Here is a 12381-nt window from a genome sequence, read left to right as displayed (position 1 = left end):
AATGACTCATTGGTTTGGTCTGAGCCTTCTGCCTTCCGCTACTCTATCAGTACTGAAACCTGACTGGGGCTCCTCTTGGATATGCTGTTGTTGCCCTAAGTCATGGAGATCTGTGCATGGTCTCCTCACGCACTCCAGCAGTTCATCAATGGGGTAGTTGTTAGAGTGGGCCAATTCAAAGCTCTGGATCTGGGTCTGAAAGTTATGTGAGCCACCAGCTTTCCTGCTCTCATGACCTCAGAGCCAGCTCACCAGCAACCCTTGCTACTAGGGCCAGCTCCACCCTGCTTCCCAGGCAAGGGGCAGGGCCTGCTCTCCTGAGTTTTTCAACCAGTGAAGGATAAAGGATATAACCAGTTCTCCCATTCTTATGACCCCGGGGCCAGCTCTTCTGCCTGCCATAGGTGGCAAGGAAAGAGGGAGGAGAGGAGGAGGAGGAGGGTGTCTTTCGGTCATCCACGACACTGCCCTTCAGACCAAAAGTAGGGCTGGCTCACCCACAACCCCGTATGTAGGGGAGAGTTCTACCGTGCTGCTCAGGTGAGGTGCAGGGCCAGCTCTCCTGCCTGCCATTGGTAGCAAGGGATCAGGAGGGACATCTTGCCCTAGCCCATGTCATTGCACAACAGACAAATGTCAGGCGTAGGTTGCCCATGATCACACCCTCTGGCTAGCGGGGTGTTTCTAGTCTCTTTCTTGCTTCCCATCCTGGGAGCCTATCCCGGCCTGTGGAGCACTGCCCTAGTGGTTGTCTCAGGCTAGCTCCCCCTCGTGGCAGACTTGTGTTGGTCTCTCGCTCGCTTTTTTCGGAGAATCTTGGGCTACTAATCATTCCAATGTTCAGAGGGCAGAATACTGAGCATAGACATAGCCTCTCTCCTCTCTGTCACTTAAAGACACACATGGGACACAGCAGTCACACCTGCAATGCTTCTAGGGAAAAGGCTTTTGTTCTTATTGAAACTTAATAAGCCTGTTCATTGGGCATCAAGCTGTTTATGCTTTATAGTTTTGAGTTACACACTCTAGTTTGGTTTCCAAGGCCCTTGTCCTTATTATGTCCCTCAAGCAGCCATGGGAAGATTTAGATGGACAACCAGAAGAGGTTGCAACTCTTGTTTAATCTTCACACCTTTTCAATCCCTAGATTGTGGAACAAGACTTTAAAAAAATACTGCTTCTTTTAAAAGCACACCCGCATTAATGATTGGCTTGTCGGAGTCAGTATGTTCAAATCTTCTGTCGGCAAGATCTCCATTTAATCAGTTACAGCTAAACAATACCTCCACCAATAATTCCAAGTTGTAGTCACTTTATTATTATCTTTTTCTTCTGTAGTCTTGGTCTATTGTCTCCATTGAATCAAATATAATAGAGAGGTACCATCAGTTCACATAGTAATTAATTCATGTAATTATATATATTTATATATATATATATATATATAGAGAGAGAGAGAGAGAGAACTGAAAAGTATTTATTTACTTTTAGCAAATGATCTGAATTTATCATACTAGTTTGGGTGTTATTTTGAGAGATGTGTCTTCTGTATTTTGTATCTTTGACAGTATCCATTTGAGCATTTGTTGATAACATTTTGTTGAGCACTAGATTTTTACATTGTGGGATTCCTGTGACTTCCTCAATCCTTTTTCTGTTAAGCACTCTATTTAAAACTTGAGACTCTGAGTGTGTGTAATTTGCTCAAAAGAACAGATGTAGAAGTTTCCACAGGAACCATTGACCCCAAGAAAAACACTAAACTGAACTTGTGGAAGAAGACAGAAGCCACACTGCACAGAGCCCATTTAGGATTAAAACTTTTAAAAATTTTTATATTTAATTTTTTTAATTTATTTTTTCCTGAATTTATGGATTTATACACAATATTAGTAATAATATATAGTATTATATAATATATAATATTATATACAGAACAGATACTAATAATATATAAACATAAATAAATAAGATATAACTATAGGATTATAGAAAATATTAGTACTTGATGTTATTTTGTAAAAGTAAGCAAAATACATAAATATAATGAATAAAATACAGCTACTGTCATATTAGTGGGTCATACCTAAATAAACACAGGTAGGACAGTCATTCATTGACAGAGAGTGAAGTTGCAAGACAGGGTTACGTTTTGACCTATGGTTGCTTATAATATTAATTTTTCCATAAGAAATATGTAATGAATAGTTATTTTTAAAAACCTGAACAGACAACATGACTAATGTCTGAAGTGGTCTCAAATTATGTTAATTTCACATAATCCCAACATACTTTGACTTTAACCTATATTTATGATAATTTATGAATTGGAAAATATGAACAAAATGAACTTTTATACCAATTATGTGTTATTTCTTTTCCTTTAATATTTAACTCTCTTCCTTCTCACTTAATACTCTCCTTTTACTGTCAAGGTGAGCATAAATTACCATACACTCATATAATCTGACATGGATGACTATATGGGATTTAAATTCATTGTTTATTATATTTGTTTATTTTACTCAAGGGGTTATTCAGGATTCACTTTTCTATATTTTTGTTATCTCACTAAACAGCAAATCACAGAAATTGTGCTGTGAATTATTTATTGTTCATTTTTAAGAGTTGAAAAATAGTCTGTGATACAAATTTACTACATATTTATTATCATGTAGTAAATTTGTATCATCCTATACCAAAAGGCCTTGACTATTTATTTTGTTTGGTTACATTGAATAAATTGTCATACTTAAATCCCCCTTATGGATTCTGTACTCTTTACTGCTTTGCTTTAAAGTTAGACTAATGAAGACAGGGGTTTCTACGTTGAAGGATAAAAACAGAATCTACACTTCAAACTGTCTTTAAAACTTTGATTTTTCACTTGCTGGTCAAGTCTTCAGCCTTCTAAATTGCTGCAGGCCTCTTGAGTGTGATACGATATCTCTCTGTTATTGTAATTTGCATTTATCTTATTAACAGTGTATTTGAACCACCTTTTCATACACTTGATCAATTGAAGATGCTCAGTGAATTGACTCCTTATCTTTTTTCTATTGAACTCCGATTCTCAGCTCGACACATTTTCAGTGTCCTATGTGTATTCCAGAAACAAGCTTCTGTTTGGATGGATTTTCTGGTGCATGCATTTGTTTTCAAAGCCTATTATATGTATTTGGTTTTTTTTTGTTGTTGTTTTGTTTTGTTTTTTTGCCTCTGTTATCTTTTTTGCTAATTTATGTGCCTTATCTCTGACACTTTCTAGATTTTGGTCTTAGCTTAAAAATAGTCACATTTGATCAAAGATGTGCATATCATTTTCTAGAGTATCGTCTCCTAGATTTTTGCAAATGAAATGTTAGTGTTTCACTTTCTATAAGTATGCCTTTAATCCTTACGAAACCTGTCTGTCTTTTTTTTTTTCATAAGTAAGAAGTGAATGGGTAATTTATTATACCAGTCTGTGTCATCTGTCCTTTCTTCTGTGACTTAAAACATGACCTTTGAGTCCTTGGATTGAATTCTAGTCTATTTGTTCTTTCCATAGATTTATCTGTATATGTCACACTAATAACACAGTAATAACACAGTAATTTGGATTTTTACATTTTAATTCTATGTATTTTATTTACTTTTACAAAATAAAACCAAGTCACCTGTATTTTATATAATACTTTGACTATTTTTAAGACAATTTTTATAATTCTAACCATTCTCATCTGAATTTCTGAGTAGTATTAAAGAAGCCCACACATTAATTTTAAAGTATTAATATTTTATTATAGCTTCCCCATCCAAAATGTGCATTTATCTTTCCATTTGTTGAAGAATTTGTTTTATATCCATCAATGAGAATCTATAGTTTTCTTCATGTTGCCATAAACATTTAAAAATATTTCTCCAATTGTATCAAAGTACATAAAGTCATCACATGGCAGCTGCTCAGTTCCCCGGGGTCTGCTATGCGGGACCCACAATAATAAGTGAAATTCAAATGTGTGAGTTTATGTTTGTGGATTTGTACCAGTGTTTGTCTGTGTTTTGCTAAAAGGATATATCAGTTTTCTCTACATCACAATCCACATATAAATTATGAACTTTCCTTTCTCTTCTCTTTAATTGGTGAGTTTAGAATGTTTATTAGCATCATTAACTTGATCTTTTCTAGAGTCAAGGTCCCTATGTTATTGTTCCTTGCATACTTTCATTAGTCACAATAGTAAACAGTCCTTTGTCTCAAACACATTCAGTTAATCAAATATTTATATGAATATTTAGGATAAAATACCAGTCTGTTAAGTGGTACAGGTGGGATGTCATAGAAGTTTCCTTTAATTTCTTTCTTTCTTGTCTTTCTCCTTCCTTCTTTCTTTCTTTCTTTCTTTCTTTCTTTCTTCCCTCCCAATTTTCTACCTGTACACAGGTGCTTTACCTAAAATATACAAGGTATTTCAATTTTAATCAAAAGTTGTCGTATATTTATCTTTATTAACCATCTAAGAAAATCCATATTTGTACCATTGTGTTATAAGCTTGTGGACAAAATTCTAAAATACTACTAAGAAAGCGTTCAATGAAGCAAACGAAAATTCAAGACATCAGTAAGTACACATTAAGGTATTTGATTACCAGAGACTGTGGACTCATACAGTATTCCAGTCAGAATCTTGCCCTGAAAGAGTAGCTGCTTTTAGCAGCTCAGTCTCCAAATGGGTACCCTAGTAAGGGGACCACGGGCTGTTTCTGACATGAACTCAGGGCTGGCTCTTTGATCAGTTCACCCTGAGGGCTGGGGCAACCTTACCAGACCACAGAGGGATACAATGCAGCCAGTCCTGATGAGACCTAATAGATTAGGGTCAGATGGAAGGAGAGAAGGACCTCCCTTATCAGTGGCCTGGGGGAGGGGGATGGGAAAAGAAGAGGGAAGGGGAGGGAGGGAGAGGGGGAGGGGCTAATGGAGGAGGCTACAGTTGGGATACAATGTGAATAAATTGTAATAAATTAAAAAATAAAAAGAGCAGCTGCTTCAATTGTAAGCAAAGCACCCATTTTATTATAACAATAGAAAAGATGCTGAGTTGATCTCAGGCTTGATTTGTTTAAAAGAATTTAATGATAAGTATAGAATATATAATTTATATTATTTAATGATATTATTTATATTAATTGATAAATAAGTTTAAATATGACAAAACTTATTTAGACAAATGATCAGTTAATGACTTAGTCATCATCATTTATCCATTCCTGGGTTATAGACAATCATAACTTATACTAACAGGAAACATTTTAAGAAAGTATAATTCTGGGCTTAGACTTGAATTCTTCTAGGATGCTAATGAATTGCGGAAGACTGTATAAATTAAGTTCCCAACGACTCTTTTGTGAATTGCTATGCATTTCATATTAGCAGTTCTAAACATGGCCAATGTCAATTCTTAAAACTGAAAGGTGCTGCTGTCATTTAGTGAGTAGAGGTCAGGCACGCAGCTGACCCTGGGCCCCTCCAGCAAAGAATCATGCAGTCTAAAATGAGAATAGTTCTGATGCGGAGAAATTCTGCTTTACAGAGACTTTTGTGGCAATCGAATGTAGCACTCCTCGGAGGGATATACAGGAGAATGCCTAGGCTCTGGGAAGTTCATAGGTGTCCGTTGTTCTTCTCATTATTGTTAATTATCTTAATCATTCACTTTTTTTCTAATTGATCCATTACATGCATCACTCCCTGCTGCTGTGCAGAAGGAGAAAGTATATTTCAGCACGGAGAGAGCTATAGAGTATATATCAGCACAGAGCCACTGGGATACTATTGAGAAAATTTTACTAATAAATGACAGCATGCCTAGTCATTTGGATCTAAACATTTACTCCCTCTCCTGTGAATCTTTTTTTTTTTCTTTTTTGGCCATTAAAGCTCTCCTCGGAATTAGGAATCAATATAGGCCTTTTATAACAGCTCCATCAACATTCTGAAACAAATGATACCTAAATGTCTATAGGATTGTTCTTTCTTTTTAAAAATAATATTGACAAGATAAAGAGTGATAAATTTTATGACATAACATAACTAATACCTTCAAGGTAAGAAAAAGAAAAAGGCACACACTCACTGTGTTAACTGCTTTACTTTTTGAGTGACCAAAAATGATATGAATGCATATGCTATTCCTTCTTTCAGTGATGAGGCACCTAGCAGCTAACTCATGCTTGACTTTGTGTAGCTCAAACTCAATTTGCTTTGCAATAGAGTCTTTTGGTTAATGAATAAGTTTTGAATTACTTAACAAAGGATATATATATATATATATATATATATACATATATATATATTAGTTGAATATTAGTCAGTCCTTACTGAATTTATACATAAAGAACTTAAGTTCACCGATTTGATTGGTAGGACAATTGTGTTTAGCTGTGGTTTAGCTGTGGCCAAAAATATTCTTGGGAACCTCTTAGAAATTCACCTTCTCGTGCTCCAGTTTAGACAGCACCAGGACTGAGTCTGGAACCGCAATGGCATCTTTACCACAGCTTTCTAGGTGAATCAGAGGCAAAGTGAAATCTTTGAGTGTCTGATATGCTAAAAGAAGAAATCAAAAAGACTAGCCAACAAAGGAGGAGGCTGCCTTTTAGTGACTCCTAACACTGAATATTTCATAAGATTTATTTTGCATTCCTCAAAAATGTTGCAAACTAAAATTATTTTTGCTGGGACTTTTTCATCATGTCTGAAAAAAAATTAAAATCGGAAGATGGATTTATGCAGATTTCTATCTTCCCTTAGATTTGCAATCAATCTGGTAGTAAGTGAAGCAGATCTCACCCTTGCTTACCCGCATGAGACCTTTTCCTGTTTCTTTTGTTTATTTGATTAAAACATTAGAAGTAGCATGTGAAGAAAAGGATTAATTCTAGACATAAACAAAATTCTGCAACAGCTGAGCTACTATAATGATCTTGACCATATTAGAATACTCGATTTTCCCACCATCATCCTGAGGGAGCTGTCTCAGAAGCAGAAAGACACACACAGTATATACTCACACATATAGACATATAATACAGGATAAAACTACTAAAATCTGTACACCTAACGAAAGTAATCAAGAGGGAGGACTCTGGCTAAAATGCTCAATCCCCACTCTGAAAGGCAAGGAGGATGGACACTAGAAGAAGGAAACAGGAAACAAGTTAGGAGTCTCCCACAGAGGGCCTCTGAAAGGCTCTGCCCTGCAGACTATCAAAGCAGATGTTGAGACTTATGGCCAAACTTTGGACAGAATGCAGGGAATCTTATGAAAGAAGTGGGAAATAATAGTTAGATCTGGAGAGGACAAGAACTCCACAAGGAGAGCAACAGAACCAAAATTTTGAGCACAGGGGTCTTTCCTCAGACTCATACTCCAAACAAGTACCAGGCATGGAGATAAACTAGAACCCCTGCACAGATGTAGCCCATGGCAGTTCAGTGTCCAAGTGGGTTCCATAGTAATGGGAACAGGGACTGCTTCTGACATGAACTGGTTGGTCTGCTCTTTGATCACTTACCACTGATCGGGGAGCAGTCAGGCCACAGAAGAAGACAATTCAGCCACTCCTGATGAGACCTAACAGATTAGGATCAGAAGGAAAAAAAAAAAAAAAACAACCCTCCCCTACCAGTGGACTTGGGGAGGGGAGTGTGTGAAGAGGGAGGAAGCGAGGGATTGGGAGCGGAGGAGGGAGGGAACTAGAGGTGGGATACAAAGTAAATAAAGTATAATTTAAAAAAAGAAAGAAAAAAAGAATACTCGTTTTTCTAAAAGTTCTAATAGATTAAAAGTAGGTGACTTAATAGGATTTAGACAATACATAAAAGTAGATAAGACATGCAAAGTACTTGCTACACATAGTTTAGAGAGATAATTGTCTAGAGAAGTAGATATTTATAACCATTTGAAATTTTCTTCTTACCAATGCCTCATCTGCCAGGAAGCCTGAGCAAAATGTGCCGTAGTGGTATAGCCTTAGAAATAGGATGCAATTCATGTATTTGAAATCTCTTATGGTTCAGATAAGGTCACCTTCAGCCTCCATCTCAGACATTTAAAACCATAAAGTTCTGTTAACAATTTTATGAAGAGCTATAGAGTATATGTAAGCACAATGCCGCTGGGGTACTACTGAGGATAGAGTCGTTATCAGAGACTTATGGGAGTATGGTGATGGTCAGTTAGTTAATGGGTATGCTGTTATTATTTGATAGGATGGATAAAATCTAGTATTCTTTGGCATAAAATAATAAACATAATTAGGGATGACAATATGTGTCAGTAGGTTATTATTAATGAGTGCTGCTGTTGCCAAAGCATCGTGATAAGGCATACACTAGAGAAAATTGGTTAGGATGAGACAAACACAGGGACCACTGAAAAACAGGAGTTCCCCATCTGAGATGTGAATGATAGTACTTGGTACAATTATAGGCAGTATGGTAGACCATGTCCCTAATTGAAAACAATCAATCAAACAAACAAACAAACAAACAAACAAACAAAACTATTGGTGTTATTTCTGTGAGTTGCAGACCTCTGCATGAGAATGAACAAAAGACATAAATAACAGTGAACACTAGAGATTGACTCCGTTAATCCAATACATAGTAAGATATGTAAAGCACTTTGCTCTGTATTGGATACAACATAAAACAAAACTGTCCATCCAACCTCATTTAGAACCCAGGATTCCACTGTATGTAAATAAAACTAAAAGGCTATTACAAATAGGTATTCTTTGTTAGTCTTATACAATGCAGTATCAGATATACATTTTTAGAAAATGTTTCTTGATGAAGTATTATCGACACCTTATGAGTCATTGATTTGAGCAATTTTTTTCTCAACAATTTATGCCAACTCATTGGAATGGAACAGGTATTGAGGCAGGTATTAAACTCAGAGGAAATTTAAGTATGAGCTCATTCATGCTGTAACTGTTCATGGTTTTCTAAAATTTTAGTTTTAACATTTATTTTTATATTCCATATTAGAATTTCCAAATGCTCTTAATATAACTCAAGAAAAAGAAGAACACATCAAAAGATTAATGCAAACATCCTTGTTAAATAAAATGTGACATTCAATATGAGCTTATTAGCTCCTATTTATTTCAAATCCAGAAATACTTTGGCAAACTCTTAGTAAGAATGGAATTCAAAATTGATGGGCAGGGATCAGATTGTTTCTTTTTCTTGTTATATTGCAAAACTTTGCTTATCCACAGCATAATGTAACCAGGATGCTATAAAATATGCTCATTTATTGAATCAAGGGATGCTGACTTGATCATCAGCCCATGGCTGGTATATTTACAGGGTGTGTGCTTTTGAAAATAAAAGCATTACTGAAAGAACCACAATGTTAGTGAAGATGAAAAAAGTTCATTGCATTACAAAAGTGGTAAGTATTGTAAAAATATTCAGAAGGGATTATCTTAGTTTCATAGGACTGCATAATAAAGAATAATATGGTTGGCTAAAACAACAGTGGTTTATTCTTTTGTGATTCTAGACACTGTAAGACTTAAGTAGGACAGGAGCTCCACAAGGACCAATTATATCTGGACACAGGGGGCTTTTCTGAGACTGATTCTCCAACCAAGGATCATGTATGGCAATAACCTACAACCCCTGCTCAGACGTAGCCCATGGTAGTCAGTATCCAAGTGGATACCCTAGTAAGTGGAACAGGGACTGTCTCTGGCATGAACTCAGTGGCTAGCTCTTTGACCTCCCCCACACCGAGGGAGGAGCAGCCTTGCTAGGTCACAGAGGAGGATATTGCAGCCAGTCCTGATGAGACATGATAAACTAGGGTCAGATGGAAGGGGAGGAGTACCTCCTCTATCAGTGGACTTAGAGAGGGACAAGGGAGAGATGAGAGAGGGAGGGTGGGATTAGGAGGGAATGAGGGAGGAGGCTACAGCTGGGATTCAAAGTAAATAAACTGTAATTAATATAAAAATTAATAAAAAGACTTAAGGTAAAATTTTAGACAACCAAGAAAGATCTAACAAGCCAATATATATATATATATATATATATATATATATATATATATATATATATATGTGTGTGTGTGTGTGTGTGTGTATATATATATATATCTTCTACCTCTTCCCAGCTTTTGGTTGTTCCTGCAGCCCTTCGGTTTCATTAGGTTGTAGGTCCAACAGTTCAATAACTGTCTTCGTTGTTGTACTGTCCTCTATTTGTCTGTCATGTATGTGTCTCATAAGGTCGACATTTATTAGAACAACATTAAATCTTAATGCACTATGACCTCATTATAGTTTAATTGAACCTTTTGAGGGTATTTTACATAGTTTCACAGAGAAGATGAATGGATATAGCATATGAGAGGATACTATCCAACCCACTAAACTGAGATACATGGCTTACAGTAGAAAAAGTCTCCATGATAATTCAGGAAATATTCACAAACAGTGGGTGCTATTTCTAAAGAATAGAAAACTTTAGTCCTATGCAAAGGACATACTCAGTAAATTGTCTACGTGTCTGATAAGCAAGAAAACTGAGCGTACAGACTCTGTACTATGGCTGTGGTCTTGTAAGCTTAGGCTTAGGTGTTATTTTTATTTTACTTATTTTATTATTTAATAAGAGCTTTCTATGATTCACTATTAGATACTTTCATTATATTTATTTTATAAACATGAAAAATGACATCCAGTAAGACATTTGCTACCATTTATTCACATCACAGCTTACATAAAACCAATAAAAATCTATGTGTTCATTTGTTGGTGGAGATAGTAGGCTGTTAAGTATTTTTGCATTCTGGAAGGATTACCAACTAACTTCAATAGTATCTCAGATATATAACCTCTGATACAGATCAGAAAGATTTTTAAAAAGTATTATTAACTGAGTAGAATAGGAAACCCTAGCAGTGGTAGAGAAGTAGGAAGATTTGTCTAATACAGAATGTGAAAGATAGAGAATGAATTGATTTATATCTGTATAATGATATGACTTTAAGATTATAGCTATTTTTGTTCATTTGTTTGTTTACTTGTTTGTTTTTATGGAGGCAATATGGTAGATTTTGATGGCTGGGTAATGTTTGCAGTACCCAGGCAAAATTGGAAAATATTTAATATATTTAAACATATATATTTAATAAAATATTTAAACATATTTGTACCTGGTAATTTTCATCATTTTCCTCAAGTAATCTTACAACTCTAGATGTTGAGCATAAGAAGAGTGGTATAACTAGCAAATCATGAAATTGGGATCCTAGCACACTCATCTGAAATTTCTTCTTTAAGCCTCTGCGTTCTCTGAGTGGACACATCTTGTAACACTCAGTAACCATAGCAGAAACCAGGGTCAAGGTGTTAAGTAATGAGAAAACCCACAAGAAGTGGAAAGAAGGCTGTGGTGACGATCTGATGTTGAGGAGAGAAACAGGGGCTGAAGAAATGCGGAAAACTACCTGATCAAAAAAAAAAATGAAGAAGTCAGGCTATCCCACAGTGTTGAAGAGTCAGGGATGGCTCAGTAAGCATCCTAGGTTGCTCTCTGTTGCTGTGATAAACCAAATGACCAAGCAACGTGGGGAGGAAAGGGTGTGCTTCATCTTTCAGCTCACTGTCTAACATAAAATGAAGTTGAGACAATGGAGGAATGCTGCTTATTGGCTTGCTTCCATCCTGTTATCTTTCTTTCTTTCTTTTCTTTTTTTTTTTTTTTGGATCACAGTTATTTTTATTTTTTTATTAATTTTATTTTTTTCTTATCAGTTACATTTTATTAACTCTGTATCCCAGTTGTATCCCACTCCCTCATTCCCTCCCAATCCCACCCTCTCTCCCTCATCTCCACCCTGCCCCTTTCCAAGCCCACTGATGGGGGGGACCTCCTCCTCATTCATCTGATCCTGTTTTATCAGTTATCTTCAGGACTGGCTGCAAAGTCCTCCTCTGTGGCCTAACAGGACTGCTCCTCCCTTGGGGGGTGGGGAGGTCAAAGAGCCAGCCATTGAGTTCCTGTTAGAAATAGTCCTTGTTCCCCTTACTATGGGAAACCAATTGGTTACTGAGCTATCACGGGCTACATCTGAGCAGAAGTTCTAGGTTATATCCATACATGGTCCTTGGTTGAATGTCAGTCTCAAAAAAGACCCTGTGCCCAGATATATTTGGTCCTTGTGGAGCTCCTATCCTTTCCGCATCATATTAACTTCCCTTCTTTCATATGATTCCCTGTCCTCTGCTGAAGGTTTGGTTATGAGTCTTTGTATCTGCTTTGAAAACACTGCTAGTTAGACTTTCAGATGCCTTCAGTAGACTCCTGTCATACATTCA

The 12381-nt window shown here is 36.3% G+C and overlaps 1 non-coding gene across 1 annotated transcript; it reads right to left on the bottom strand.

Annotated features, from left to right (window-relative positions):
* Positions 1 to 812: 812 nt before the first annotated feature.
* Positions 813 to 944, bottom strand: LOC132648842 (small nucleolar RNA SNORA17). The gene has a single exon (XR_009587243.1). It is a non-coding gene; the product is annotated as a small nucleolar RNA SNORA17 (small nucleolar RNA).
* Between the last annotated feature and the right edge of the window lie 11437 nt (positions 945 to 12381).

The sequence above is a fragment of the Meriones unguiculatus genome, chromosome 17 (genome assembly GCF_030254825.1).
Source record: "Meriones unguiculatus strain TT.TT164.6M chromosome 17, Bangor_MerUng_6.1, whole genome shotgun sequence".
NCBI classification, from domain to species: Eukaryota; Metazoa; Chordata; class Mammalia; order Rodentia; family Muridae; genus Meriones; species Meriones unguiculatus.
This window is presented reverse-complemented; position numbering and strand designations above follow the sequence as displayed.